The following is a 26,372-nucleotide window of genomic DNA, read 5'->3' on the forward strand; positions in this document are numbered from 1 at the left end:
AAGTAATTGTAAGAACCGAGCAATAGAAAAATACGATAAAAAAAAATCTGTGGACTAATTCCTATTATCAAGCTAGTCTAGAAGTTTCTTTGTGTTATCTTAGAGTCACTGAATCTCATAATAGAAGGACATTAATAACTACCTAGTTCCAATACATTTTGAATCTTATAATTCTATAAACTGAAAGTAAGTAAAAGAACTTAAACTCTATTTGTCACATTAGGATTTTCTTCTGCCAAGTTCTGGTTTCTTTTTCAAGTCAAATGAGGGCTGTGGAGAAGACATTACAATCACATGAAACAGAGTAAGTCAAAAAAATGTTAAATTATTATTTTTTATTTCACTTCAAAGAGTTATTAGATGTCTGAATTACAGAGCTTCACTTGGGCAGAAGTTAGAATAAATCAAAAGCTTAACATGCAGGTACTCAATATATTTTCATGTGTAAAATTAAGATAAAAAGATACACATTTTTTGTTATGAAAATAATCTGATAATGAAGTCCAAGGCAAAATATTTAGCAAATGCTGATTCATTTTTTTACTCAAAAAATGCAAATTTGACACATTTCTTACTCTGCAGTGCTATACAAAATCTTCTCTCATAGCAGAACATTGTACTGCACTTACTTATTTACAGACTAATTCCTCTATTAGTCTAGAAGCTTGCCAAAAGCAGACATAGCTCTTCAGCTATTTTTATATACCAGGACCTGAAGAAGTACCTGTAACATAGCAGGCATGTAATAAATGTTTTTTGAATGAAGAAGAGATACATGAAAGAATGAATGGAAGTCAGGAGCTAGGCTTTCATCCAAACTGAATTACTCCTTAAAGGCCCCACCTCCTGACGCCATCACATTGGGGGTTAGGGCTTCAATATCAATTTGTGGGAAGCACAAACATTCAATCATGAAAGTTGGTAAGACATAAATGTAAAAAGGAAATTATTGTTACATAAAAAGAAAAATATTTTAATAGAGATACGAAAGAAATGTAATGAGAGTGTCAAGATCAGCAAAGAAGCCCAGGGAAAGGAACGTAGAAGATTTTATATATTCTTTTTCATTCACTCAACATATATTTATCAGGTATCAATACACATAGGTATTGTTTTAAGATGCTAGAAATGCCATGCTGAACAAGAAACACTACTTTCTGCCCTTGCAAAGAAGAGCTGAAATATTTATTATAAAAAGTTATGTATGTGTACTTGCAGCCTCTTTCTCTCCCCCCCCACCTCTCTCTCTCACTTCCCTCCTTTGGAGGTGGGAGGAAGATATAAGAAAGAGACTTAAATTCATTTTTTTGTACCAAAGTCAAAACTTGGGGAAAATTCTTTTAATTTATCTTTTAAATTTTAATTCCAGTATAATTAACATACAGTGCTATACTAGTTTCAAGTGTACAATGCAGTGACCCAACAGTTGCATACATTACTCATTGCTCATCAAGACAAGAGTACTCTAATCCCCATCACCCGTTTCCCCCATCCCCCCATGCTCATCCCCCCTGATAACCATCTGTTTGTTCTCTATAGTCAGTAGTCTGTTTCTTGCTTTGTCTCTCTTTTTTTCCTCTGTTTTCTTTCTTAAATTCCACATATGAGTGAAATTATATGGTATTTGTCTTTCTCTGACTGACTTATTTCACTTAGCAGTATACTCTCTAGATCCATCCATGTTGTTGCAAATGGCAAGATTTCATTCTTTTTTATGGCTGGATAATATTTCATCGTATATATATACCATATCTTCTTTATCCATTCATCCATCAACAGACACTTGGGTTGCTTCCATCATTTGGCTATTGTAAATAATGCTGTTATAAACAGAGGGGTACATGTATCCCTTCAAATTAGTGTTTTTATATTCTTTAGGTAAATACCCAGTAGTGTGATTACTGAGTTGTAGGCTAGTTCTATTTTTAATTTTTTGAGAAATCTCCATACTCACCAACACTTGTTTCTTGAGGGTTTCTTTGTTTTGTTTTGTTTTTTAGCCACTTTGACAGTCGTGAGGGGTTATCTCATTGTGGTTTTGATTTGCATTTAAAACTTGGGGAAAGGGCACCTGGGTGGCTCAGTTGGTTAAGCGACTGCCTACGGCTCAGGTCATGATCCTGGAGTCCCGGGATCGAGTCCCGCATCGGGCTCCCTGCTCGGCAGGGAGTCTGCTTCGTCCTCTGACCCTATCCCCTCTCATGTGTTCTCTCTCTCTCATTCTCTCTCTCTCAAATAAATAAATAAAATCTTTAAAAAAAATAAATAAATAAAAAAATAAAACTTGGGGAAAATCGTAAAGACACTCACTTTTGCTCCATATCTAATCCAGTATTTTCAATCTGTTTAGCAGGAATAAAGATATTTTTATCTCCATTTGGTTATCTCATATTTTATGTCTCAATTGGTTCTAAACACTAGATTTTAAATCCCACAGGAATTGTGAAAACAGAGAGACATGGAAATATGTAAATTATTTTCTCAAGGTAGTCTTACTGATTAACTGAACTGAAGAAAGAAAAGAAGGATGCTGCCTTAACTTTTGGCTCCAGCAACTTGGTGGATAATGATGTCATGGTAAGATGGGGATAACTAGGGAGTGGCCTAAGAGAATGATGGTTCCATTGGCTAAGATAAGAAATAAAGAGGAATAGCAGACTTGTGGGAAAGAAAAAATTTTACTTTCAGGCATGTGAAGCATGAGGTAAACTGTTATTTCCATGTGGAATGTTCCAGTATACAATCAGGAGCATTAGGTGCTCTAGAGCCCATAATGCCAATTGGGGATTTTCTACTTACAGGCTATATTTGAAGCCATGAGGGCAGATAACATTGCCCAGGAATATGTATGATGTGAGATGGAAGTCAGACTTAGGAGATGTGAGCTCTAAGGAATGAACAGAAAGAAGGAAACCAACAAATGAAATTGAAGAGGCTCATTCAGAGAGAAATGGAGTCACTGAAGAAATGTCATGGAAGTTAACAGAGGAGAAACTTTTAAGAACAAAGGCTTGGTTGACATCACTGAATACTGGCATAGGGCCCATAATATGAGAACCCAAAGCAGCCATTTGACTTTTCAACTAAGGGGCCAGTGGTGACTTAAATAAAGGGAGATAAAAAGAGTTGAAGAGCGAGTGAATGATGTTAAAGGATGTTTGGATTCAAACAGGAGAATATAAGGGCCATACAGGAGCATTTAATATGAAAGTTTTTAAGAATACCACTGAAATGTCAAATGCTTTTTAAAGCACGCACTTTAAATATAATTGCACTAGTAAAAACTTGGGTATTTTAAATTCCTTAATCAATAATATTTTTCAAGTTATTTCATAATTAAATTCATTTTGGAAAATTCTATTTTACATAAGAGGGGTTTCTTTTTTATTATTTTTTCTTCTCTTTATTTATCATAACACAAGATGCTTTTGGAAAACAAATCTATCTACTCACAGAAAAGTTGAGGCAGAATAAATAATGGCAACCACAAAAAAATTACATATAATTGCAAAATATTAATTGTAGGAAGATATATAGTTGTAATTAACATTAATGAACATTTTAGTCCCTAATAGCTGCAACTGAAGTAGTCGATTTTTTTTTAAATGTAAATGTCTCCTTTAAAAATAAGTTAATACTACAATGAAGCAGGTTTAAAATTCTTTTCCAAGTCTCTGTGCTTAAATTGCCATCACAAGATAAGACAATTTTCTGCCATAAGCAACTGGCTCAATACCAACAATTAATTTAAATTACCTTTTCATTTACAAAAATGTTTCATTTTGTTCTAACTAAAAACCTTATTTTATAAACCCATTGTTTGTCCATTTTGTCTAAGTATATAGATTTCTACCTTCATCCTCTGGAGCTTTTAGGTACTTGCAGTTTTTGTCAGATATTACTTACTGTTCAGTTTCAAGTGAAAGTTAGCAATAATAACAACGAATTAACGAACCATGAAATTGGTGCATTGAAATGAATTGCACTAATTTGGCTTAAGATTTGAACACTGCCAAATGAATCCTTTTAACACAAACTATAAAATAATAAAAAGTTTCATATTTGACACTGCTCAAAAACATAAGGATTCATTCTTTGGAAATGAGGTGACATAATAAAATAGAATACAAATTGCAGACAAGGAAATGACTTGGTATTTGGGGAAATCTTGGGGAGAGCCAGGACCCTCAAAAGCAGGTCAGGTCCTTCCAGTTTACCATCAGTGAAGGCAGTGACCCCTTAACACGAGATTCGGACATTTCCAACTAAACCCTCAAAAGACACTCATCATACTCACACACATACAAAAATGCTTGCTGGTTCTTGCTGACCACTGTAGAAGTAAAGTTTGATTTAAACTGTCCCCAAAGTGAAATGCCCTTTCCCTCCTTTGAGTTTGTTTTGAAGGAGATTAATGAGGTCTTTGGGAAAGTTTGTGGCTGCTGGACCTGTATTTTTGTCCCACAGATAAATAACTAATTTCATTTCTTCAGGATTAGTATGACTATACTATTCAAGAATGTGTCATTATTGTAAGAAGTAACTCTGCATTTTGCAAGAGAATAAAAATGTCTCATGTAGATATAGGACATTTTTTTTCCTTTAAAAACACATAAAGTGTGATGCTGAAACCATCTGTCCCTGTTGCCTTTACCGATTTTAAATCATTTCTAACCCATTCAGCTTCCTCAGATGTTAAATTACCAGCTACCATTCTACCTCTCCATCCTTAAAGCTAGGGTCATATAATTGGTTCCATTTTCAAGCCTGGATTGATATTTAAACTAGTTCACTCAGGTGGGGAATATACTTTCTTGTTTAAAAATGGTATGATGTGAATTTATCCTAGGCCCTAAGATAAGTTGAATTGATTTCACATAACTCTCCAGAGCATTCCTTACAGCACTATTAGTAAAGATTGCTGTGGGGACATCACATGGGTTTGCCAAATACATGGCACACGATTTGTAACAATTCAGTTGCTTCCCAAATATGGCTATGTCTCATAATTACCTAGATAGCTATTCTAAAATAGTTCTTAATATAGTGGGGCTATTTAAAATAGTCCTAGCCTACACCTACTAAGAATCTCCAGAATTCTGTCTTTTAAAAAAGATTCACTGAAGATTCCAATGCCACTAACTCAGCAATAGTCTCTAACTTCTCTAGGCTAATGGGAGACGATCCTTGGAAACTTGCAAGGAGGAAAATTATCCATATAATCTGAGATCTTGAGGATATTTTAAAGAACTTTTGAAATAAAATACAAAACTATCACTGAAGAGAAGAGAAAACCGAGGCCTAAAGAAGCTGAATGACTTTATTACAGAAGTAAACCCAGCTAATGGCCAAATGGATCATTAGAACCCAAGTCTGGTGGATGAACTGAACGGTCAATAACAAATAAGTTGGTTGAAATAATGGCAATACCAATTGGTCCTCTGATTTTTTTTGGTTATCTTCCAGTTAATGGAGTTCATTGCTCTATATTCAGTTGTCAAGATAATTTTAACTTCAACTGTACATGAAATCATTTGATAAGAACTATTTAAGTTAAGGGGTGCCTGGCAGGCTCAGTTGGAAAAGCATGTGACTCTTGATCTTGGGACTGTGAGTTCAAGCCCCACATTGGGTGTAGAAATTATGTAAATAAATAAAATATTTTAAAAGAACTATTCAAGTTAAAACTCAAAAAAAAATTTTAAAGATTTCATTTATTTATTTTAGAGAGAAAGAACACAAGCAGGGGGAGGAGCAGAGGGAGAGGGACAAGGAGACTCCATGCTGAGTGTGGAGCCTGATGTGGGGCTTGATCCCATGACCCCGAGATCATGATCTGAGCCAAAATCAAAAGTTGGATGCTTAACCGACCAAGCCACCCAGGTGCCCCCAAACTCAAAATTTTTAAAGGATAAAATGGTATTGACAAATTACTGCTTTTTTCTACAGCAATTAAAACTGGGTGCTTTTGAAAGAATTTTTGAAGAACCTCCATAAGGTTTTCTATGGTAGCTGTACCAATTTAAATACTTGCCAATAGCGCACAAGGGTTCCCTTTTCTCCACATCTTTGCTAACACTTGTTATCTCTTGTCTTTTTAATGATAGCCATTGTAAAAGTGTCATTGTTGTTTTGATTTGCATTTTCCTGATCATTAGCGATGATGAACATCTCTTCATGTACCTGTTGACCATTTGTATGTCTTCTTTGGAAAAAGGTCTATTCAGTTCCTTGGCGCATTTTTTAATCAAATTTGTGTTTGTTTGTTACTTAGTTGTATGACTTTTTTTTTTTTATTTTGTACATTAACCCTGTATCAGATATATGATTTGCAAATATTTTTCCCATTTTATAGATTGCCTTTTCATTTTATTGATGGTTTCCTTTCCTTTGATGGTACAGAAGCTTTTTAGTTTGGTAACAGTCCCACCTATTAATTTTTGCTTTTGTTGCTTATGCTTTTGGTGTCATATCCAAAAAATCATTGCCAAAACCAATGTCAAGGTGTTTTTCCCCTATGTTTTCTTCTAAGGATCTTATGGCTTCAAGTCTTCTGTTTAAATCTTTCATCTACTTTGAGTTAACTTCTGTGAGTAGTGTAAGATAGGTCATCCAGTTTTCCCAGCACCATTTATTGAAAAGACTATCCTTTCCCCATTGAGCATTCTTGGCTCCCTTGTCAAATATCAGTTTGACCATATGCATGGGGGCTTATCCGGGGGGCACAGTTTTGGAGTATAGTTTGAAATTAGGATGTGTGATGCCTCCAGCTTTGTTCCTTCTCAAGATAGCTTTGGCTATTTGGGGTCTTTTGTGGTTCCATACATATTTTAGGACTGTTTTCTATTTCTCTGAAAAATGTCATGGGAATTTTTATAGCAATTGCATTGAATCTATAGATGGCTTTGGATAGTATGGACATTTTAACAACAATCCCGCTTCTGGAATATACATTTCCAAAGGAAATAAAATCAGAAAAGATATCTGTACTCCTATGTTCACTGCAGCACTATTCACAATAGCCAAGATATGGAAACAATCTTTAAGTGTCCATCAGCAGATGAATGGATGAAGAAAATGTGATCTATCGATAGATGGATAGTTAGATGATAGATAGATAGATAGATAGATAGATAGATAGATAGATAGAATGAAATATTATTTGGCAGGAGAAGGAAGGAATTTCTGCCATTTGGGACAACATGGATGGAACTTGAGGGCATTATGCTAAGTGAAATAAGTCAAACAAAAAGACAAATACTGTATGATATCACATATACATGAAATATTAAAAAAACAAACTAATAGAAACTGAGAACAGATTGGTGGTTGCCAGGGGTGGGGATGTGGGATGGGGCAAATGGATGAAAGCGGTCAAATGGTACAATCTTTCAGTCGTAAGATGAATAAGTTCTGGGGATGTAATGTACAGCACGGTGACTATAGTTAATAATACTATATTGTATATTTAAAAGTTGCTAAGAGAGTAGATTTTAAGAGTTCCCACCACACACACACAAATATAATTATATGACGTGATAGATATCTTAAATAACCTAATTGTGTTAATCATTTTATGATCTATACATATATAAAACCATTTCATTATATACTTTAAACTTACACAGTGTTATACATCAGTTATATCTCAATTTAAGAAAAATTGAGTGCTGTGGGAACATACTGCTATTAGGGTCTTGTGGACAAATCAAGAGGTGACACCAGATGCTACCTGCTCCTCACCCCTACCGTAAATAGAGTTACTCCAGCTGGCACCTGATTCATCTTCTAACTCATTACCCACCCTGCTCCTGCCCCACCTCTACCTCACACAACCATGAATTCAACTCAGAGGTAAAAGAGAGATGAGAAAACTGGACAGCCATGGCAAGGTGTGTGGAAGTACTATCTTGACCAGAGGTGAAACTTTTTTTCCCAGAGAGAAGTGAAAATATACAAGAATCTTAACTATTTTACTCCCAGCATATCCTTAAACATTTACTTTGGCCAAACAAAAGTATATTTGCCCCATAGCTTGCTATAGTTTTATAGAAGAAAGGAGCTTTGGATGGTATGTAATGATGCCAGAACTTCAGGAAAAAAAAGAGATGAGTGTCAAGTTAAGTCTCTCCTATTTCATATTGTAAAAAATGTGCAACTTTTAAATATATTTTTTTATGTAGGCCACCATAAAAATGCCATATAACTGCTTAAAACTATAAATAGCAAAAAGATCAGTGACTATAATGTGAACATCTTTAACTAAAGAGCAATTCTGCTAATTTTGCTATTAGAATCAAGGACAATTATATACAGCCAGGTGTGCTGATTATTTTTTCCTTTTAATATTTGAATGTGTACCAAGGGACTTTAATAATGACATATTTTAATGAAGTAAGAAGCTCTAAAATAAGTGATTTTCACCTGTAATAGCATGGTGTGTTGAACCTACACCTAAAAACATTCACTTCAAACTCTACTTCTATGGAAACCTTATACTTCAAATCACAACAATGTTACTTTTTATAAAAACATCTCCTTGGGCATTATACACATTAATTTTCAAATGATGCCTTTTACTTGCCTACTTAGATTCCATCTAATAAACATAATCTGGAGTATGCCAATAAAACATATAGTGGTTTAGACATGTCAAATTTTGTATGATCAAATATAAAAGCACTCAGTAAAGTTTTAATCTATTTAATTACTGTCTTGTTTAATTTAAAACCTTCATTACTAGTTTCTATATTGCTTTCTAATTTCTTTTTATCTCAAATATATTTGTTGGCCCCAAATCTCGCTATTTCTTTTACTAATGTCTTTATGGGCAGCCACTTAAATACAGATTTAAATGTGAAAAATGAAAAAGTGTAAAAGGTGTGGTTATTTGTACAGAGCCTGTGTCTCACTCATATTCAGAATACTCTACCTGCAATTACTGCTGCAATGTCTTGCAAACAGTAAGTGCTCAAATAGATTTGTTGAGTAAATTACTAAGCTTTCAAACAATGCTCTACCAAAGTTCAGGAAGAAATTTATTTACCAGCCTGCAAAATAGATAATGACACCCAAAGATTAAAATTCTAGCTCACATAGTCTAGAGCCTGGGTCTGTCTATCTCCAAAGCCTATGCTATTTATGGTTTTTCTGTTTTGCCTAGAGATGTTCCGAGTGAATCTAAAAATGTAAAGCCTAAAAAGTTATTCTCTCTTTTACCCTCCTGCACTTGGCTGTGACATAGCCCTCGTTAGTGTAATATTATATGATGGGTCAGCTCAACGGAAATCAGCCGTGAAATTTCTGTGTGTCTTTAGATAAGTCTGAGCCACTTTCTATTCCTTAATTTGTTCTTATTTTTCATCTATAAAACATGATGCTTAAAGCAAACAACCCAGTTTTAAAATTCTACAAAAAATGATTAATAGTTTAGTGATACAGTGATACAACCAGATTAAAAAATAATTTATAATAAAACAAGCAAACAAGTAGAACTATTTTTATAACATGCCTAGAAATTGAGTCGCATTTCTTATCAGGCAGTTTTCAATCACCAGTAGTCCACGTACCACCACTAAGTTTCTTCCAACACAATAAGTAATTTCACTTTCCCCCTGCTCCCATCAGAAAGGAGCTGCCTTTAGTTAATACAATGTTCAAAAGGTTGCACAGAAAATAGATGTGTTAGTATGTTGGTATATATAAAATAAAACCTTTTCACAGAAAGTTATTTAATGGGAAAAAAAAAACAAAGAAAAAAAAGAAATGGAAAAATGAATATAATTTGTCACTGGATACAAATATGAATATAATTCCATTAAATGATCACCCCTCTATGAATATATGTCTAACAAGCAATGCTTCATTTTGTTGCCACTGTTAAAATCCAAAAATTCAACAAGATCTCATGTGCCCACCCCTGGTGCTAATAAATAATCAAGTGTGTATTTCATCTCTAAGTGTGACTAATTTTAATTTGTAACAATTTCTAACCAAATCAGAAAAAGTAAAATGATAAGAATAACATAATAAAATAAAATTTAAAAAAAAAATGGCTTTTTTCTTCTCGTGTCATCCAAAGAGAAGGCTTCCCTAAGAACTCATCTTTCTAAATTTTTTTCCTATCGTGCCTCTGGTTATTTACTTCAAACTATGATAACAGAGGATTTATATAGACATACATCATTTTACTGTGTTTCAATTTATTGTGCATCACAGGTATTGCATTTTTTACAAATTGAAGGTCTGTGGCAACCCTGCACGAAACAAGTCTATTGACACCATTTTCCCAAAAATATTTACTTACTTCATATCTCTGCGTCACACTTCGGTAATTCTCACAATATTTCTTTTTCATCATTATTATTATATTTGTCACGGTGATCTGTGACCAGTGATATTTGATGTTACCATTGTCACTGTTGTGGGGCATCATAAACCATGCCCATATAAGAGCACAAACCTAATCAATAAATGTTGTACGTGTTCTGCGCTCCACTGACCGGCTGTCCACCATCTCTCTCTCCCTCCTCAGGTCTATCTATTCCCTGAAACACAACAATGTTGAAATTAGGCCAATTAGTACCCCGACACTGGCCTCTAAGTGTTCAAGTGAAAGGAAGAGCCACTCATCTCTCACTTTAAATGAAAAGCTAAAAATGATTAAGCTTAGTGAGAAAGGCATGTCAAAAGCTGAGACAGGCCAAAAGCTAGGCCTCTTGTGCCAAACAGTTAGCCAAGGTGTGAATGCAAAGGCAGAGTTCTTGAAGGAAATGTAAAAGTGCTACTCCAGTGAACAGATGAATGATAAGAAGGCAAAACAGCCTATTGCTAATATGGGGAAAGTTTTAGTGGTCTGGATAGAAGATCAAGCCTCAAACCAAAGCCTAACCCAGAGCAAGGCCCTAACTTTCTTCAATTCCATGAAGGCTGAGAGAGGTGAGGAAGGTGCAGAAGAAGAGTTTGAAGCTAGCAGAGGTTGGTTCATGAGGTTTAAGGGAAGAAGCCATCTCCGTAACATCAAAGCACAAGGTGAAGAGCAAGTGCTAATGTAGAAGCTGCAGCAAGTTCTCCAGAAGATCCAGCTAAGATCATAATGAAGGTGGCTATACTAAACAACAGATTTCCAGTGTAGATGAAACAGCATGCTATTGGAAGAAGACGCCAGTTAGGACTTTCATAGCTAGAGAGAAGTCAATGCGTGGCTTCAAAGGTTCAAAGGACAGGCTAACTCTCTTGTTAGGGGCTAATGCAACTGGTGATTTAAGTTGAAGCCAGTGCTCATTCACCATTCCAAAATCCTAGGGCCCTTAAGAATTATGTTAAATCTAGTCTGCCTATGCTCTATAAATGGATCAACAATGCCTGGATAATAGCACATCTATTTACAAAATGGCTTATTAATATTTTACGCTACTGTGGAGAACTACTGCTCAGAAAAAAAATTCCTTTCAAAATATTACTGCTTGGGGTGCCTGGGTGGCTCCATAGGTTAAGTGTCTGCCTTCAGCTCAGGTCATGATCCCAGGGTCCTGGGTTCAAGCCCCACTGAGCAGGGAGCCTGCTTTTCCCTCTCCCTCTGCAGCTCCCCCTGCTTGTGCTCTCTTTCTCTCTGTCAAATAAATACATAAAATCTTTACTACTCCTTATTGACAATGTACATGGTCACCCAAAATTTCTGATGGAGATGTACAATAACATTAATATTTTCACACCTGCTAGCACAACATCCATTCTGCAGCCCATGGATTGAGGAGCAAAATGGCTTATCATTATCAAGTCTTATTATTTAAGAAATACATTTCAAAAGGCTATAGCCACCATAGAGGGTGATTCCTCTGATGGATCTGGACAAAGTAAATTAAAAGCCTTCTGGAAAGATTCACAATTCCAGATGTCATTAAGAACATTTGTGATTCATCGAAAGAGGACAAAATACCAACATTCACAGGAGTTTGGAAGAAGTTGATTCCAACCTCCATGGATGACTTCGAGGGGTTCAAGACTTCAGTGACAGAAGTAACCGCAGATGTGGTCAAAATAGGAAGAAAACGAAAATCAAAAGTGGAGCCTGAAGATGTAGATAAATTCTTGCAATCTCATGATAAAACTTGAACAGGTGAGAAGTTGCTTCATATGGATGAGGAAAGTGGTTTCTTAAGATGGAATCTACTCCTGGTGAAGAAAATTTCAGGATTATTTAAATGATAAAAAAAAAGATTTTAGAATATTACATAAACTTAGTTGACAAAGCAGCAGAGCAGGGTTTGAGAAGACTGACTCCAATTTGGAAAGAAGTTCTACTATAGGTAAAATGCTATCAAACATTATGTATAAACATCGTGTACTCCAGAAAAATCATTCATGAAAGAAGAGTCAATCGATGTGGCAGACTTCACTGCTGCCTTATTTTAAGTAATTGCCACAGCCACCCAGCCTTCAGCAACCAGCACCCTGATCGGTCAATAGCCATCAACATTAAGGCGAGACCCTTCACCAGCCAAAAGATTACAACTCAAGGAAAGTTCACATGATGGTTAGTATTTTTGGCAATAAAGTATTTTTTACTTAAGGCATGCACATTTTTAGAAACTATTGTACTACATTAGTACTACAATATAGACTATAGTACAGTGTAAATATAACTTATATGCACTGGGAAACCAAAAAAATTTTATTTGGATGGCTTTATTGTGATATTTGCTTATTGCAGTGATCTGGAACCAAACCCGCAATATCTCAGAGGTATGCCTGTATCTTAAAGTGCCTTCCAACTTGGCTAAAATGACAAGATTAGAGGCTTATTCAGATTTTCACCCAAAGGGGAGAAATGCCTGCTTGTTATTGTCACTGTTTATATTTTTTCAAACGCATACTCATGATGAAACCAATATAGGAAAAGAAGCAACCCTGACTGCAGCTGTCCTGACAATGGTTAAGAGGAGGCCTGAGGCCCTACAACCTGATGAGTCAGACTGAAACTACTAACACTATTAGAAGGCTCAGAATCTCTTGATGGGATGGCAAGAAACAAGGGTCCCGATTCAGCTGATGACTTGATTTTTAACTTGCAGTAACTTTAGTAGAGAAATTATGGTGTAAACTTATTCACTTATTTTTCTAATAAATACTAACTGAGCACATTCTATGTGCTATTTATTACACAGAAAATGTGATAACATGTTTATTTTCTTGGGACCACTAGACTATAAGTTCCCTAGTAGGTATGGGCAATTCCCTTGCTTTCAGAAATTATGTACTAAAAGCATCTGTGAAAAGGTGCATAGTCCAATCATCAGTTTCCATGTTAAAAGAAAGATTCCAGTCCCAAAGACCTAAAAGAATTATGAAATTCCTAATTATTTCTTTTATTCATAGTATTTGACAATGTATTTCTGGCATTTTGTTGTTTTTACATCATCCCCTTCTTTCTTTTTTATTATTATTTATTTAGGAGAGAAAGAGAGAGAGAGAGAGACTGCACGAGCAGGTGGGAGCGGCAAGAGGAGAGGGAAAAGCAGGCTGCCCACTGAGCAAGGATCCCAATGCGGGACTCCATCCCAGGACCCCAGGACCATGACACCAGCTGAAGGCAGATGCTCAACTGACTGAGCCACCCAGGTCCCCCCTCCCTTCTTTCTTAATTTAGGTTCAATGGGGCTAAAGATTTGCTATTCTTTCAACATGGCTGAGGACTTCCTACCTTTTCCCAATTATGAAGCCTATCCTTAAGAAAAGCGGCATTACAATTTTATTTTTTTCTAATCTAAAAGTAAGGTAAATGCAATTTAAAACTCAAACAGTTGTGCAAACACACCAACGATTTTTAAAGACTAAGCTAGCAGTGGCATCTAACACCTCAAAATGTTTTTTCCAGCTGCCATATAGATGTCCAAATTCAGCTTACAAAAGAGGTTACCATGTGTGATGTATGAAAATGTAGGGTTTAAGAAAGTCAAACCTCTGAAAGTCAAGAACTGCTTGTATATGCAATTATATTTTAGAGAAAGTTGATGGTAATTAATTAGGTAGGTTTTAGATGGAATGCTGCAAAAAATATTTATGGAGACCATTTGGCTTTTTTGGTCATTCCCAGTTGTTTTAGCAGTTTATTCATTACAACTTTTGATTATGCATTGAGAGTCCATATAGCATATTGCTGTTCTTCTTATTCTTTCTGAATTTGTCTAACTAATCTTTAATTCTTTCTTTCCAACTCCTCTCTATTCAATCATTTAGCTCCTTACTAATCCATCATCTGCAGTTAGGAACTATCCCTTTAATCTCCTTACTATCCTTTGATAAGTTCTAACCACAAATTTTCCACATCCTCACACACCCTATCTTCTATTTCCACCCTGTATTGTTTACCAATAAACAAAACTAATCAAAAGAAGACATACTAATGTTCAAGCATTGCTAATTTCCAAGATGCCAAATTGAAGAACGTCTCTGCCTATTGCAGGAAATTTTGAAAATCTCTATATATTTAAAATCCCTACTGTGCTGGCTTTATCATATAAGGTAGTATCTGTGAAGTAGACAACTACCACTATAACACAATCTAGGGGAAAAAGAAGCTTCCATTCCTTCCTATGCCTTAAGTCTGCAGTGATACTGAAATTATTATCTATGGTTGAATGATGTTGATATTTTAACTTAAGAGGCCTGTGTAAAGCATGAGTCTGCTTGAAATTCTCTCTCTCCCTCTGCCCCTCCCCCTGCTCACACACACTGTCTCTCTCTCTCCCTAAATAAATAAATAAAATTTAGAAAAAAAAAAGGTGATTCTTCCAGCCAATAATGACCATTTATACCTTTTGGTATAAGTTCTAGAACAAGATGAATCCGCAAAAGGACAGTAGTACTTTAGTACATGATGATGTTCAAATGAGAAAAATTAATATAAATTTTAGAGATAAATAGTTGTAGAAAAAATACAAGTAAATAAGTTAGGATGACTTTTTCTTAACAAGGTCATGTGTATGTGTTTGTGTGTATTTGATATATTTATTCTGTTAATTATGTATTTCTGAAATAGGGACCTGTGTTTCCTTTTCTCTGCATAAGCAGGAAAGAAAAAGTAATAGTGAATAAATCAAACAGTTTTTTTAAAAGGTAGGAATTTACCAAGAAGAGAAGACTGATCAGTTCTGTTGGTCATATATAACAGGCAGGTGAAATAAAAAAGGACATTCAACACAATCAGGCCAATGACAAAGTAGAGCTTCAACTATGTGTTCCAAAGTGACTAATGAAATAAATGTGCTATAAACAAGGACTAAGTCAACTGAGTCAGTCCTTAATATCCTATGAAATATAACAAAAACTAAATGGCACAACAATTGATAACTTACACATGTTTTTAATCAGCATATCTTAACAACAAAACAAAAAGATAACAAATTGCAAACAACTAAAACCTATGTCAAAGGTATTAACTTAAAAAAAAAAATTATTGGCCTAACAGTGAAATTTTAAGAATACAAAAAGAAGCTCAGTTTGAAATCAATAGCTCAATTTTGAATCACCTTGGGAGAAACAAGGCAGATCCAGGTCCCAACCAAGAATCCAAAACCTCACTATTCAGAGAAGATATCCTTTATTCTTTGGAGTCAATTAAGAAGACTACAACTCTGGAAATATATCAAAGTAATATCACCAAACCTTTAAAAGGTATCAAAATAACTACAACTATGATACTTGAAAGATATGCAAACAGAGAACTAATGAAAAATTGATTAAATCACAGAATTGGTTTGCACAGAAATAAAGTAATTAGCTGAGTGATAACTGTGTTTGTCCTTTGCCTTCTATTTAAGGTAATGAAACAGGGGTAATAATTTCATAATTATATTTTAATTTTTAACAGAATTTAAAATGTTATCTATTTTTAAAAGCTAAAAATATTTTTGAATGTTTTATTATATTTATGTATTTAATACACTGAGCATTAAACGAAGTACTAATAATCATGAACGTGCTTCTCCGTGTACAAAAGCCTCTCAGATATTAAAAAAACCTTTTGTTGGGAAATGGAGTGTGCCTATTTAGCACCTATTGTCACATTAGCAGAGGTCATTTCCTTGATAACAGGAGAGAGCAATATTCTCAGGAAAACCATTCTCGGAAAAGTTTTAACGAAAAATGGAAAGTAAAAGCCAGAGGTACGATCCAAAGAGGGCAGGCCTGAATAGGACAAGGCAGTATAAATGCTGTTTTTGTCACTGTTTGGTAAGCTATGTCAGTGATTTCCCATCTGTCACTTAACATTTCAACATCCCAGAACCTCTTCAAATGATAATATGGGCAGCATAATTGCACAGCAAAAGCTGGCAATTTGGAATCTAAGAAACCTGGATTCAAACCTCCCTCCCATTATTAACTCTGCATTCTGGGTCCCATTATTAAGTAGCCCCAAGCTTCAACTTTTTATCATTAGCATGGACATATTTTTATCTGCCATAAAGGTGAACCAGGATTATATACACAAAAGTGCCTGATATACAATAACTGATTAGCAAATGTTAGTTGTCGTGATTTCATAAGGATGAGGTGGAAATAGACATAAATAATAAGTCTAACCCTTGGTAATAGATGTTTCAGCCTCAGAGATGATGGTGACCATGAATATATGCCTCTCAGATCCCCACTATGGTGAGCATAACTGACCTACAGCTCCAGCTATCGTACTCTGAAACCCATCACCACCTTCCCACTGAGACCACCTTCTAGCGATGCTCCCAGCCAATGATGGCACAAGGCAAGCCTACTAAGGCAGGCCTACTCCTGAGAGATGGGGAAGCTTTCACCTGGTCTCTCTATCAGCCTTGCTCAAATTTATCAGAGCAGTACTGCAGTCTCAGCATCTTGCACCCAGTGTTTGGGCTTTCCTTCTCTCCTTCAGGGTCAGAGCTACAACTGCATCACAGTCTAATGGTCTCCCAGCCTCTCCTAGCTCCCCTCCCTCCCCATTTTCCTCCACAAGCATTTCCCCTAAGAAAGCTCTTACATGTCTAATGCTGCCTTGGCATTTGTTTCTCAGAGGATTGGGATTACACAGGAACCCAGGTTCTTAGATCTGATTAGGGTAATAATTTATAGTATTTTTAAAGCCTTTAGTAGGTTGAAGAGTTGATTCTCTCCTGAAAGAAAAACCTCACTTACAGGTAGGAGCAGAGCCAATAGATTTAAGGACTTAAAAGTCCTAACATTAAAAGACTATATTAAGTCCATTAAAATAACCAACCCAGAAAGGCTAATTCTACCATTAGTGAAAATAATGACAAATGCATGTGGAAATGTACATTTAGAATTCAAAATAATCCATGATCAAGGCCACTTGGCCTATGCTTTAAAATCAATCATAAAATGTACTTTCTGAAATATGTGTTTATTTATTAAAACAAGTGCCCCCAAAAGGCCATAGTACAGATCAATAAGTCTATAATGGGTCTAAGACTACATGTCTAAAGGGGCATAATCTTTAATAGTGTATTAACAAATAGGCTCCAGCACCTTACACTGACACTGAAAAAAAAAAAATCAAATTCTCATTCCATCCATGGACCAAAAACTTCAAAATTTCTATTACTGAAAAGTGTTCCCATACTATTCTATTTAAACATTTTCTTAGACTCCTTGAAGGCTGACAATATAAAGCATGTCTATAATTCATTTCATAGCTATTTATTCTATAGAACAGAATGAATATAGATTCATTCTGATTTTGAATTTTAAAATATACATTTGTAATTCTTATAACTATTATGGTAACTCCTTTAGACACCCATTCCTAAGAGACCCCAAATTAACCAAACTGAATTAGAAAAAAAATCAAATTCCTTTTCAAAGCACTCTGCTGAATTCATTCAATCACTCTACTTTTGCACTATGGCCATATATGAACTCAGAGGTCCCTTCCAAAAATAGTTGCTAAACATTCAAATACTTATTTTTTTTTTAAAGATTTTATTTGAGAGAGAGAATGAGAGACAGAGAGAGCACACGAGAGGGGGGAGGGTCAGAGGGAGAAGCAGACTCCCGCCGAGCAGGGAGCCCGATGTGGGACTCGATCCTGGGACTCCAGGAACACGACCTGAGCCGAAGGCAGTTGCTTAACCAACTGAGCCACCCAGGCGCCCCAACATTCAAATACTTATTGAGCACCTGACCCAGGGAACACATCATTACAGAAAAGGAAAATATCTTACTTCTAAGTTACTCCCAGGCCATCAACATTACAACATTATCTACTAAACGCTAGAAGATTCTTTTCTGCTTAAGGAGTGGATTCAACCACATAGCCCAATAAATTACCCAGCTGTACTTCCTTCCTGATATTTGACGTTTTCCCTTAATTCAACTTCACAACATTTCCTTTGCTCATTTACCCACTAGATGCAGCTCTTTGCAAAAGTATTTAGCTTTCAAGTGTCATTTTTAAATATTAGTCTCTTCAGTACTTTAATCATTTTTACTAAAATATCTGGATTCCTGCTATCTGATGACACTCTTCTGGAATTAAATTTGCAAAATGATTTTAAAGTATATTCATAAGATATATATTTACATAAGCTCTGTAATACAGAAAAAAAAATATCCATCACCTTGTCTTATTGTTGTTTGTCTTTTTTTTCAACCCAAGGGTAGTTATCTTCAGGAAAGTCATTACTTAGGTCTTAAGAGCTAGAACTGTCAATTTATTTAACACTTATTCAGTGCTTACTCTTAGAAATAATTCCCCTCTATTTAGAGATATTAATTCATAAAGTTCCTTCAGCAGTCCTAGAGGTAGGTGTTGTTATTATTCTCAATGTTGTGGATGAAGTTAAGTAATTTCAAGGTCTCACAACTCATAAGGCACAGGCTAGACTTGAAACCAGGCAGCCTTGACCCAGAGTCAGCAAGTTTAGTACAGTGTATGCTGCCCACCCTGTAACTCTGTAGTGACTGCAAACAGTGAGTTATATAATTCACTGCTAGAGTAAAGAAATAATTAGTTTCTCTATAATTTCCTTTCATGACAAAAGGGTTTTCTCCAATTTTTCACTGGAGAATGGTTGATGGCAGCTACTTGGAGGTCTGTGTTAGGAAGAATTTTGAATATGAGTCTACACCTAATAGGAAAGAGTAGTGAGACTGACCAGGCCTGTCTGACAAAGGCCCAAGTGAGATCTCCTGTGGCCTCTAGATACATATTAAACATCTCTAAATTAGACTTTTCCAGTTTAAGCTTACAACATTAGTTTCTTCTAGATTTTAAAATATGTGAGGTTGTTAAAGTAAGACTAAAGGAACAGAGGAGTCACTGGAAAGTTTAAGTTTAGTTTTTCATTGCAATTGTAGTATAATGATATTTCAGGGACTCAAATATCCTCCTTAAAGAAATCAGTAACTTTGTATACATAAAGTGTCCAGGAACAGAGATTCTCCCTCAATAACTTGGCTCCTACTGCACCCTCTGAAATAACACTTGCTCTGGCTGAAGTAAGCACCGTCTGCTGGCATATACATAACTGGCCTCCAGATATAATCTAGCCGATTACTTTTTACACACAAAAACAAACAAACAAACAACAACAACAACAAAAAAGACAAAAAAAAAAAAAACCTTGAGGAAAGGAAAGAATACAGTAACTTAAAACAATAATCTTCCCCTATTCCCTACTCTCAGCAAATCTTTCTTTTCCATCAGTGTATTTTCAAATATTTTCTCTACTTAAGGGTCTGATAAATTTTTCATTACTTCTAAGATGTTTTTAAAGTGTGTCAGGAACAGAAATGGTTACCCTAATCAGAAACAAACCACCTAAATGAAATGAAAATCGGATATATACATTTTCTAGCTATAGATACTATATATGTGAAATTATATAGGTGCTACTGAAAAAGGATACAATTGAAGATTCATTCGCATGCTACTCAGAGCTTAGGATGAGGGCAGATAAATAAGCAAAGCCTGATACAAAACACCAGCTATTAGAAGAGATACATACAAGACATTATAATGGCCATAGATAAAAGCATATTTAACTTTTTGCCTAGAGGATTACATAATTCTTCAATGAAATTGCCTTTGTTCTGAGAATTAAAACATACTTAGGATTTGTCAAGTGGAAAAGAAACAGGGGAGGCAGAGATTTTTTTTTAAAGCATCTTACAAAAAAACATAGGGGAAAAATTAGCACGCCATGAAGCAGTTCAGTGGCGGAGGCGGGAGGGTAGAGAATAGTGGAAGGGAAGGCTAGAAAGGAAGGGAGGCGGGCATAACTGAGCTCATATTCATCATGAGAAGTAGAGACTTCAGCCAGAGCACAATAAGAAGTCACTGAGAAAGAAACATTTACTATGGAAGTGTCATGGTTACAACTGTATATTTTCAATATACATTTTATACACAGACTTTTTAAAATTCAATTAACATATAATGTATTACTAGTTTCAGGGAGAGAGTTCAGTAATTCATCAGTCTTATAACACCCAGTGCTCATTACATCATGTGCCCTCCTTAATGTCCATCACCCTGTTACCCCATCCCCCCACCCCCTCCAGCAACCCTCAGTTTGTTTCCTTTAGTTAAGAGTCTCTTATGGGGGGCGCCTGGGTGGCTCAGTTGGTTAAGCGACTGCCTTCAGCTCAAGTCATGATCCCGGAGTCCCGGGATCGAGTCCCGCGTCGGGCTCCCTGCTCAGCAGCGGGTCTGCTTCTCCCTCTGACCCTCCCCCCCTCACGTACTCTCTCTCTCTCATTCTCGCTCTCTCAAATAAATAAATAAATCTTTAAAAAAAAAAAAGAGTCTCTTATGGTTTGTCTCCCTCTCTGATTTTGTCTTGTTTTATTTTTCCCTTCCTTCCCCTATGATCTTCTGTTTTGTTTCTTAAATTCTACATATAAGTGAGATCATATAATATTGTCTTTCTCTGATTGACTTATTTCGCTTAACATAATACCCTCTAGTTCCATCCACATCACTGCAAATGGCAAGATTTCATTTTTTGATGGCTGAGTAGTATTCCATTATATATGTATGTATGTATGTATGTGTGTGTGTGTGTGCGCATACACATCACATCCTCTTTACCCATTCATCTGTTGATGGACATGATGCAGACATTTTTTATCTGAAAGCATGATGAAGGGTAGAATAAGGGAGGAGAAGGCTGGGGATAAAGAAATCAGTTAGCTAATTATTCAAACAGTAAAGAGGATGTGATGAAGACCTAAACTTCAACAGAAAAGCACAGATTCAACAAATACCTGTGGATATAAAACTTCCAATAACACACGTCAACGGGCTCCAATCTGATTTATGCATTAGGCCTATTTTGATTCTGCTTGATATACATGTATTTGTAGTTTCACATATTCTTCACAACAGCTTGATGAGTAGCATAACCTCAATTTTACTGATAACAAAATGAGATCCAGAGAAGTAGCTCACGCAGTAAAAATACTGCTACAAAATAATGAAGCCTAAAGTCAAATCCAAGACTTCAGACCCCATTCTCCTCACTGACCCACAAGGCCTTTAATGGAAAACTATTCATCAAAGTGACCAACAAGTTGACTTTTGTTATTGTGATTATACTTGATATTTCAGTGACCATATTTGTCATGCTAAAGTTCAAAAATCTATGATAAACCATAGTGTTAGAGACACTATAATCCCTGAAAGTATTTAAAATGCCAATCAAGGACATAGAATCAATAACAGAAATGTGAAATATATAATGATGTCTTTTATTACACAGTGAAAGAAAAAATTCTTACATAATTTCATAAATTCTCCTTGTGAACCATTGGATGAAAAACTCCCTATTACTTATTTACCTGGAAATAAACAAAGATGAAATAGAGCTTTCTGTTGTTATCTAGCTACTTTTTGTTAAGATGAAATATGCTGCAATGAAAGGTGCGTGGGTGGCTCAGTTGGTTAAGCATCTGCCTCCGGCTCAGGTCATGATCCCCGGGGTCCTGGGATTGAATCCCGCACTGGGCTCCCTGCTCAGTGGGAAGCCTGCTTTTCCTTCTCCCTCTGTAGCTCCCCCTGCTTGAGCTTGTGCACTCTCTTTCTCTCTCTCTCTCTCTGTGTCACATACATAAATAAAATCTTTATAAAAAAAAAAAATTTGCATGCAATGAAATGCACAGATCTTAAGGGTACAGTTCCACACAAGGCTATTATACAGAGGATTTGTCCGTAACAATACCCCATCTCCTAATGGGCATTAATCTTTTTTCCTTTTTCTTCATCCCTCATCTATAGAGTGTCTAGCTATTTTTGTAGGATATATGACTCTACTTTCATTGTCACTCCAGAGTGACTTGGCCTGGGACAAGACCTTTATTATTTATTGTGGAGTAATTAAGAACTGTTTCTCTAGGCCAGAATACCTTGTATGAATACTCAGGAGAAAATTAATGAAGATTAATACTAAAAACTCAACAATACATTAGAAACCCTCATTATACATTATTATTTATGCTTTTAAATATCAATTATTTTTTAAGATACTTTTACAATAATGCAAAAGTCTCTTTTATTTATCTACATATTTACCATTTCTATTTTCTTCTGGCCCTTGTGTAGATTCAGCTTTCTATCTGGTATTATTTTCCTCTGCTTGGACAACTTTAAAAATAAAAAATTCTTGTAGTGCAAGTCGGCTGCCAGTGAGTTCTCTCAGCTTTATTTTTCTTTGAAGAAAAATTTATATTTTACTTTCATCTTTGAAAAAGACTTCTCTGGGTTACGAATTTTAGGTTGACAGATTTCTTCACTGATCTTTTTATATGCAGGGTCTAATCTACTCTTAATCCCATTCAGTGAAATTGTTCAGTTTATATACTTTCTTCCTTTAGTTTTCATTCTTTTCTGGAGGTTGTTCTTTTCCTGGCCTCTGGAGTTGTACCCTAGGCATGCATAGATGCAGCCAAACATTTAAGAGGATCTCTGCAGATTTTGAGGTGTCTTTCTATAGCTCCCTTCTGTCCCCCACAAATATTTGACCCCACAAATTTCAGCCACCTTGGTCTCTACAAATTTTGACCTTTCTCTCAACTCAGCAAAACTGCCAAGCTCAGTTTGGTTTTTCATTTCCTGTACCACAGAATGAAAATTGCCTCTAGGCAGAAAGCTGAGTTAATTTGGAAGGCTTACCTTTTTCATGTTCCTTCTCTCAGGAATCACAGTCCTATGCTACGACATAGAGAAAGAACTGTTCTTAGTTTATTTACCGGGACAAGGTAGTTCTGTAGCCTCCTATTCCATCAAAGATGGAAGCAGACTTACCTAATATTGTTTTTAAGATTCATCCATGGTTTTGTGTTCATTTTTAATTGTTGAGTAGTATTCCACCTTTTCAGTATACCAGTATGTTCATCCGCTCTCTAGTTGTTAAGTGTTTGGGGGTTTTTTTTTTTTTTTAATTACAGATTTTAGCTACTGGGCTAAAGCTTTTACAAACATTTGTGTATCAGTATTTATATGGAGACAAATTTTTGTTTTTCCTGGATGTTTACCTACAAGTAGAATTATTGTGTTACAGAATGGATGTATGATTTACTTCATAAGAAACCACACAGCAGTTTTCCAGTATAGTTAGATCATTTTAAATTATCACCAGCAATGTATGAGCAATCTGGTTTCCTCCAAATTTGATATGTACAGTCTTTTAAATTTTAGTCATTCTACTTGGTATAAAATGGTATTTCACTGTGATTTTATTTTGCATTTTCCCCCTGATGACCAGTTATGTTAGGTGTACTTTTAGGTGTTGATTGGCCATCCAAGCATATTCTTTTTAAAGTGTCTGTTCAAGCCTTTTGCCCATTTTTGAGTTTTCCTTTTAATTGAGTTTTTTAAGCAGATTAGGTCATTTTTTATTATATGTTGGACATCGTATGTAGCATGTGTTATATGTTGACTCCTTTAAAGGCTGCTGAGATTGTTGTGGGTGCCAAATTACTGGTGGCTCTTTTTAATCATGTTAGACTTGGTTTTATTCTCTGAAACTATCTTAAGTTTGTCCTTAATCCTATCCATACAGTAGTATGTTGTCCATTCTCCAAAGATGTGGCATTTCTGGAGTTTCAACTAAATGCCTGCAGAGCTCTGCAAGTTCTCTTCACTCTGGCTAGTTTGACACTCCAACAACCTCTGGTATCTCACTTCTGCTCTCAGGCTACCAGCAACTAGTGTTGGTTAGGACACATAGAGACTCACCCTGTATGTTGGCACCTTAGCCTTTGGCCAATAGCTTGAAATATATCTCTCATAGGTGCTCCCTTTTGCACAGCTCCCTCCTTTCTAGTACCTTACAAATACAAGCCACTTCAACCCCCGACCCCAAACTCTAGTATCTGCCTCCTTTGCTCACTGAAGCCACCATGCTTTGCTTGGGCTCCATCTTCCTTCGCTCTACTAGGGCATGAGTCCCAGTCAAGCTTTGCAAACAGACCTGTCTCATGTTTCTCTCTTATCTCAAAGACCTTGAAAATAGTTGGCTTGTTATACATTTTGCTTAGCCTTATAGTTACAGGCAGGAAGGCAAGTCTGGTATAAGCTGCACCATTATGGCCAGAGTGAAGTCATGTAACTCTGTTTAAGCCTAACAAAGCGTCAAGAAATCCTATCCTACCTATCCAACTAGATTGTCCTTTTCAAAAGTTACCTGAAATAATTGGAAGAATTTCTATTTCTCTTCCCATGGCTTTGAGAAGTCTCTGGAAAGAAGTATCAGCAAAAACCTGCCCTTAGGATCTCAGATTCATAGTAAAACAAAAAAGCAAAATTGCAAAGCATATTAATCAAGTTTTTTTAATTACATGCAAACATTAGACCTCAGCTAATATAAAAAAAGTGTGAAGCATATTAAAAGTAGATGTAAAACTATTCATTTAATCCCAGACTTTTTAAAAGCCTGAATATAGTAATAAAATGATCTCAAATCAGGTACAAAAATCTTTCATGTCAATCAAAAGCAACCTTACATATGGAGCTGACATAAAATCTGTGTATAACAAGGCATCTGACAGATGTTTGAGAAACTGCAAAAGATATTAAAATGCTATTTTTAGCAACTCCCAATTTAGTTTCAAAATGCATATTATAATCCAAAACAGCAATATATAAGAATTAATAAAATCAAAGGATAGATACTATGTTCTGTTCGAAAATAGAATGGGTGAGGGAGGTGAGAATGAAAACAACAGGAAGCATCTATTCATTTTACAAATACAATTTTAACAGCATGTTTCTTAATTTAAAGCCATGTTGCATCATCGCAGTTTAATATGTTTGACAAACAAAAAGATATTAATTTTATATATACTAAAGCTAGAGAATCTTATGAGAAAATTATTATTAATCATATTTACACATAGTTATGAATAAAGATATTTTTATATTTTCTTATCCATTATCTATCATCAGTTTGTATCTACACAGTAGAGCTCTTGGGAATCTGAGAACAGAGCAGTGCTGACAGGGATGGCTGCCACCACATTTCCAGATATCCATAATGTCACTTTGGTCATTTATTTGTGGGTTATCTGGAAAATTCTGTTGTGAACTCTTAACATGTTAATGGCCATGTTGTAAGATGCACTGGTGAGGATGAGAATGAAATTGGAAATTAAAGCACTCAAAGCCCCCTTTTACTCACTTATCCCTATTAAGATGTTAATTTTTAAAAAGCCATCTGATCCCTTGAATTCTTCCTCAATAATTATGAGTGCCATGTAAACAGGAATCTGAAAGTAGAGGGAAAAACTTAACAAAATGAGTTTGTAGAGATGATCTCTCAGGTTCTTTTTATTTCAAATATTCTTTTGTTCAAGGAACGCAAAAATATACATGTTTCAAAGTCAGTTTGGTCAGTGGAAGCACCCTTGAAAAGGAAGTAAAGCTGCCCAAAATGATTCCTTTCAAAATTATAACATATACTTGAAGGTAAACACTGCAGTAAGTTAAAAATATTAGTAACTAATTTTTATTAACACTTTATACTTAGGATTCACAAATTCTAATCAGAAATTATCCAATAATTTCCTTGAGTTATTTATAAGTATTGTCTTCATCTCCCCCTATTCTCTCCTAAACCTATGATCATACTCTGCCCTCATTGCCCTACCATAGTGATTTCTTCATTCTAATTCCAATGGTCAACTCTTTCTTAGGTCTCATCTTACTTGACCTAGCAGAAGCCTTTAACATCTTTAAAATACAAGATTCTCAAATTAGCTTTCAGAACTCTTCATTCTCCTAGCCACTCATCCTCATTCTCCTTTGTTGATTCCTTCTCATTTTCTCTAATTCTCAAAGTCAGAATACCTCAGAAGAATCTCTCCAGCTTTCTTTCTAATACTCT

Source organism: Neomonachus schauinslandi, chromosome 3 (genome assembly GCF_002201575.2).
Source record: "Neomonachus schauinslandi chromosome 3, ASM220157v2, whole genome shotgun sequence".
NCBI lineage: Eukaryota > Metazoa > Chordata > Mammalia > Carnivora > Phocidae > Neomonachus > Neomonachus schauinslandi.